This window comes from Ranitomeya variabilis, chromosome 7, assembly GCF_051348905.1.
Source record: "Ranitomeya variabilis isolate aRanVar5 chromosome 7, aRanVar5.hap1, whole genome shotgun sequence".
In the NCBI taxonomy this organism is placed as follows: Eukaryota; Metazoa; Chordata; class Amphibia; order Anura; family Dendrobatidae; genus Ranitomeya; species Ranitomeya variabilis.
In genome coordinates this window covers 11757074-11764304 of record NC_135238.1, presented here as the reverse complement: position 1 = coordinate 11764304, position 7231 = coordinate 11757074, and the positions used below count along the sequence as shown (strand labels likewise).

Sequence of the window (7231 nt, the reverse complement as noted above, 5' to 3'; positions counted from 1 at the left end):
CCACCCTGGATGCCCCCTCACAACAGCCACAAGGCACCCTGGATGCCCCTCTACATACCCCATGCCCCCTCACAACAGCCACAAGCCACCCCGGATGCCCCCTCACAACAGCCACAAGGCACCCTGGATGCCCCTCTACATACCCCCATGCCCCCTCACAACAGTCACAAGGCACCCTGGATGCCCCTCTACATACCCCATGCCTCCTCAACAGCCACAAGGAACCCTGGATGCCCCCCTCTACATACCCCATGCCTCATCACAACAGCCACAAGGAACCCTGGATGCCCCCCTCTACATACCCCATGCCTCATCACAACAGCCACAAGGCACCCTGGATGCCCCTCTACATACCCCATGCACCCTCACAACAGCCACAAGGCACCCTGGATACCCCATGCCCCCTTACAACAGCCACAAGCCACCCTGGATGCCCCTCTACATACCCCATGCCCCCTCACAACAGCCACAAGGCACCCTGGATGCCCCTCTACATACCCCATGCCCCCTCACAACAGCCACAAGCCACCCTGGATGCCCCTCTACATACCCCATGCCCCCTCACAACAGCCACAAGCCACCCTGGATGCCCCCTCACAACAGCCACAAGGCACCCTGGATGCCCCTCTACATACCCCATGCACCCTCACAACAGCCACAAGGCACCCTGGATACCCCATGCCCCCTTACAACAGCCACAAGCCACCCTGGATGCCCCTCTACATACCCCATGCCCCCTCACAACAGCCACAAGGCACCCTGGATGCCCCTCTACATACCCCATGCACCCTCACAACAGCCACAAGGCACCCTGGATACCCTATGCCCCCTCACAACAGCCACAAGCCACCCTGGATGCCCCTCTACATACCCCATGCCCCCTCACAACAGCCACAAGCCACCCTGGATGCCCCTCTACATACCCCATGCCCCCTCACAACAGCCACAAGGCACCCTGGATGCCCCTCTACATACCCCATGCCCCCTCACAACAGCCACAAGCCACCCTGGATGCCCCCTCACAACAGCCACAAGGCACCCTGGATGCCCCTCAACATACCCCATGCCCCCTCACAACAGCCACAAGGCACCCTGGATGCCCCTCTACATACCCCATGCCTCATCACAACAGCCACAAGGAACCCTGGATGCCCCCCTCTACATACCCCATGCCTCCTCACAACAGCCACAAGGCACCCTGGATGCCCCTCTACATACCCCATGCACCCTCACAACAGCCACAAGGCACCCTGGATACCCCATGCCCCCTTACAACAGCCACAAGCCACCCTGGATGCCCCTCTACATACCCCATGCCCCCTCACAACAGCCACAAGGCACCCTGGATGCCCCTCTACATACCCCATGCCCCCTCACAACAGCCACAAGCCACCCTGGATGCCCCTCTACATACCCCATGCCCCCTCACAACAGCCACAAGCCACCCTGGATGCCCCCTCACAACAGCCACAAGGCACCCTGGATGCCCCTCTACATACCCCATGCACCCTCACAACAGCCACAAGGCACCCTGGATACCCCATGCCCCCTTACAACAGCCACAAGCCACCCTGGATGCCCCTCTACATACCCCATGCACCCTCACAACAGCCACAAGGCACCCTGGATACCCCATGCCCCCTTACAACAGCCACAAGCCACCCTGGATGCCCCCTCACAACAGCCACAAGGCACCCTGGATGCCCCTCTACATACCCCATGCACCCTCACAACAGCCACAAGGCACCCTGGATACCCCATGCCCCCTCACAACAGCCACAAGGCACCCTGGATGCCCCTCTACATACCCCATGCACCCTCACAACAGCCACAAGGCACCCTGGATACCCTATGCCCCCTCACAACAGCCACAAGCCACCCTGGATGCCCCTCTACATACCCCATGCACCCTCACAACAGCCACAAGGCACCCTGGATACCCCATGCCCCCTTACAACAGCCACAAGCCACCCTGGATGCCCCCTCACAACAGCCACAAGGCACCCTGGATGCCCCTCTACATACCCCATGCACCCTCACAACAGCCACAAGGCACCCTGGATACCCCATCCCCCTCACAACAGCCACAAGGCACCCTGGATGCCCCTCTACATACCCCATGCACCCTCACAACAGCCACAAGGCACCCTGGATACCCTATGCCCCCTCACAACAGCCACAAGCCACCCTGGATGCCCCTCTACATACCCCATGCCCCCTCACAACAGCCACAAGCCACCCTGGATGCCCCTCTACATACCCCATGCCCCCTCACAACAGCCACCAGCCACAAGCGACTCTGGATGCCCCCTCACAACAGCCACAAGGCACCCTGGATGCCCCTCTACATACCCCATGCACCCTCACAACAGCCACAAGCCACCCTGGATGCCCCCTCACAACAGCCACAAGGCACCCTGGATGCCCCTCTACATACCCCATGCCCCCTCACAACAGCCACAAGGCACCCTGGATGCCCCTCTACATACCCCATGCCTCCTCAACAGCCACAAGGAACCCTGGATGCCCCCCTCTACATACCCCATGCCTCATCACAACAGCCACAAGGAACCCTGGATGCCCCCCTCTACATACCCCATGCCTCCTCACAACAGCCACAAGGCACCCTGGATGCCCCTCTACATACCCCATGCACCCTCACAACAGCCACAAGGCACCCTGGATACCCCATGCCCCCTTACAACAGCCACAAGCCACCCTGGATGCCCCTCTACATACCCCATGCCCCCTCACAACAGCCACAAGGCACCCTGGATGCCCCTCTACATACCCCATGCCCCCTCACAACAGCCACAAGCCACCCTGGATGCCCCTCTACATACCCCATGCCCCCTCACAACAGCCACAAGCCACCCTGGATGCCCCCTCACAACAGCCACAAGGCACCCTGGATGCCCCTCTACATACCCCATGCCCCCTCACAACAGCCACAAGGCACCCTGGATGCCCCTCTACATACCCCATGCCTCCTCAACAGCCACAAGGAACCCTGGATGCCCCCCTCTACATACCCCATGCCCCTTCACAACAGACACAAGGCACCCTGTATGCCCCTCTACATACCCCATGCCCCCTCACAACAGCCACAAAGCACCCTGTATGCCCCTCTACATACCCCATGCCCCCTCACAACAGCCACAAGGCACCCTGGATGCCCCCCTCTACATACCCCATGCCTCATCACAACAGCCACAAGGAACCCTGGATGCCCCCCTCTACATACCCCATGCCTCCTCACAACAGCCACAAGGCACCCTGGATGCCCCTCTACATACCCCATGCCCCCTCACAACAGCCACAAGGCACCCTGGATGCCCCTCTACATACCCCATGCCCCCTCACAACAGCCACAAGCCACCCTGGATGCCCCTCTACATACCCCATGCCCCCTCACAACAGCCACAAGCCACCCTGGATGCCCCCTCACAACAGCCACAAGGCACCCTGGATGCCCCTCTACATACCCCATGCCCCCTCACAACAGCCACAAGGCACCCTGGATGCCCCTCTACATACCCCATGCCCCCTCACAACAGCCACAAGCCACCCTGGATGCCCCTCTACATACCCCATGCCCCCTCACAACAGCCACAAGGCACCCTGGATGCCCCTCTACATACCCCATGCCCCTTCACAACAGACACAAGGCACCCTGTATGCCCCTCTACATACCCCATGCCCCCTCACAACAGCCACAAAGCACCCTGTATGCCCCTCTACATACCCCATGCCCCCTCACAACAGCCACAAGGCACCCTGGATGCCCCTCTACATACCCCATGCCTCCTCACAACAGCCACAAGGCACCCTGGATGCCCCTCTACATACCCCATGCCTCCTCACAACAGCCACAAAGCACCCTGTATGCCCCTCTACATACCCCATGCCCCCTCACAACAGCCACAAGGCACCCTGGATACCCCATGCCCCCTCACAACAGCCACAAAGCACCCTGTATGCCCCTCTACATACCCCATGCCCCCTCACAACAGCCACAAGGCACCCTGGATGCCCCTCTACATACCCCATGCCTCCTCACAACAGCCACAAGGCACCCTGGATGCTCCTCTCCTCACATGGCTCCATGCTGCAGCCCCTCGGTCCTCTCCTCACATGGCTCCATGCTGCAGCCCCTCGTTCCTCTTCTCACACGGCTCCATGCTGCAGCCCCTCGGTCCTCTCCTCACACGGCTCCATGCTGCAGCTCCTCGGTCCTCTCCTCACACGGCTCCATGCTGCAGCTCCTCGGTCCTCTCCTCACACGGCTCCATGCTGCAGCTCCTCGGTCCTCTCCTCACACGGCTCCATGCTGCAGCCAGCCTCTCATTTCCCGCGTCTCTTCTCCAGCAGTAACTTCCTTGCTCTCGGCTCGTCATAAAGGAGGCCCCGCCCCTTCCGGTGACATCATGATTTCAAGGAATCACTCCTCCCCCTCAAGAAATCAACTCCAATCTAGCCTCTACCCTACTACAATGGCTTCTGCTGAGCTGAGGGAGGAGCTGAACTGCTCCATCTGCCTCTATAAAGATCCCATATCCCTGAGATGTGGACACAACTTCTGCCGCTCGTGTATTGTGTGATGGATGCACAGGAGGCGGCTGGAGGGTATTCCTGTCCTGACTGCAGAGCAGAATATACGGAGCGTCCGGCCCTGGAGAAGAACCGGAAGCTGGAGAACATAGTGGAGCGTTTCTCATCTACTCAGCCTGATGTGGAGGAGACCAGAATCTTCTGTACTTACTGTACAAAGTCTCCTGTACCGGCTGTGAAATCCTGTCTGCAGTGTGAGAACTCTCTATGTGACGACCACCTGACAGCCCACAATAAGACAATGGATCACATGTTAATAGATCCCACAAGATCTTTTGGCAACAAAAAATGTTCCCACCACAAGAAGGTTCTGGAGTATTACTGCCCACAGGACAGGGCTTTTCTGTGCGTGTCTTGTTGTTTGGTTGGTGAACACCGAGGACACCAGGTGGAACTTCTAGATGAGGCTTCTGAGAAGAAGAAAAAGGAACTGAGGAAATATCTGGATGAACTATTTCCACAAAAAGCAGATATTCAGGCAAGAGTCCAGAATCTGCAGGATCATAAAGGAAAGATCCAGGAGAAAGCCTCCGATGAGAGGAAGAATGTCGGAAAGAGATTTATGGACATTAAGGAGAAAGTGGAAATGGCAGAAAAGAAAGTGCTGAATGAGGTCTCCAGGCAGGAGGAGAAGATTGTGAACCAGATATCTGATCTGATCAAGAAGCTGGAAATACAGGAGGATGAGCTGAACAAGAAGATGCGTCACGTGGAGGAGATGTGTTGTGTCACTGACCCAATAAGACTCTTACAAGAACATGACACTACAGGTGATGAGGACACAGGGGGAGATGGTGGAGAGGCCAGTTCTGAGGAGGATCTGGATGAGGTTCTGATCTCACTGACCTTACACCGAGCTATGAGGGATATTGTCACCAATGTAACGTCAGATCTCGGGTTCCAGGTCCCAGACATATTGCTGGATGTGGACACTGCTCATGAGTTGGTAAAGATATCAGAAGATCTGAACACAGCAACAAGATCAGAAGAAGAAGAACAGGAAAGGCCAGAATCACCAGGAAGATTTGTGGATTACACCCAGGTGTTAAGCAAATGTGTGTTCACTTCAGGACGACATTACTGGGAGGTAGAATGGGACCAGATAGGAGACTGTGCCATCGGATTGTCCTATCCCAGTATAGAAAGGGAAGGAGATAAGTCTGGTATTGGATATAATGATAAATCTTGGAGTTTGGATATGTATAATGGTGGATATAAAGCATGGCACAACTCCGGTGAACTAACCCTCAGAGTAAAGCCAACATGTCCAACACTTGGGGTCTTCTTAGACTATGAGGCCGGGCGTCTGTCCTTCTATGAGCTGCGTGACCCCATCAGACACTTACACACCTTCACCGCCTCCTTCACTGAACCCCTACATGTTATCTTCTATGTGAGTAAAGGAGCCTCTGTTACAATAAGAAGCTGAGGCCGATGTCGTCCTCGTCACATTATAATTCCATTATTCCTTGTCACATGGACACATCTGTATATAGTGAGTCATCAGCAGGACCCTCTAATAATACAGTGTATATGGCGGAGTCATGGGGGGATTGTTCCTATTGTTTTTTCCTCTTCCCTATAAATAAGATGCAGAATGTAAATATTAATGGGTGAATTGTCCTGAGACTTATATCAACTGTTATTCAATAAAGGGTTAATCCTATCTGATAAAGTGCTGGTATATAGCTGGAATATGTCAGCACTGGGATATGGAGCCGATTCGCTTCTGAAATTTGCCTAAAAAAGTGCTGATAAAATGCTCCGTAGAATGGCCGGATTTCTGCTGTGTGAAGAGGTGACCGGAGCGGAGGTTATAAAACCCAAACGTCTGAGAAGCCTAAAAATCTGCAAACTAGGCCTTAGGCTGCCATCACACTATCAGTATTTGGTCAGTATTTTACATCAGTATCTGTAAGCCAAAACCAGGAGTGGAACAAATAGAGGGAAAGTATAATAGAAACATATGCACCACTTCTGTATATATCACCCACTGCTGGTTTTGGCTACAAATACTGATGTAAAATACTGACCAAATACTGATAGTGTGACTGCAGCCTAATACTGAAGCATTAACCCCTTCATAACCCGGGGATTTTCAGTTGTTGTTGTGTTTTCATTGTTCATGCCCCTTGTTCTCAGAGCCATAGCTTTTTTATTTTTCTATACTGTTTTTCGCGGGACGAGTTGTACTTTTCAATCACACCATTAATTTTACCATATAGTGTACAGGAAAACAGGAAAAAACTCCAAGTGCGGTGAAATTGCAAAAAATACTAAACCTGACCTGCCGGTATGATTCCCCAGATCAGTACGATATCGCAGACACCAAACATGTGTGGGTTCTTTTTTATTTTTTTATTCAAGTAGTGAAAAAAAATCCATTGTTTCTGAAAAACAAAACAATAGCCTATAATTCTCCAAAACCCGTAGTGTCTCCATTTTTAGGACCTGGAGCCGGGTCAGGACTTATTTTTTTGTGCGCCGATCTGACTTTTTTATTGATTCCATCTTGGGGCAGATACGATGTTTTGATCGTCTGTTATTACATATTATTATATTATTGTAGCAACCAAAAAAAACGTAATTGTCATTTTGATTTTTTTTCCTCTTTACGCCA

The 7231-nt window shown here is 53.9% G+C and overlaps 1 pseudogene; it reads left to right on the top strand.

Moving 5' to 3' along the window:
* Positions 1–4493: 4493 nt before the first annotated feature.
* LOC143785308 (E3 ubiquitin/ISG15 ligase TRIM25-like) lies at positions 4494–6203 on the top strand (annotated as a pseudogene).
* Positions 6204–7231: the final 1028 nt, after the last annotated feature.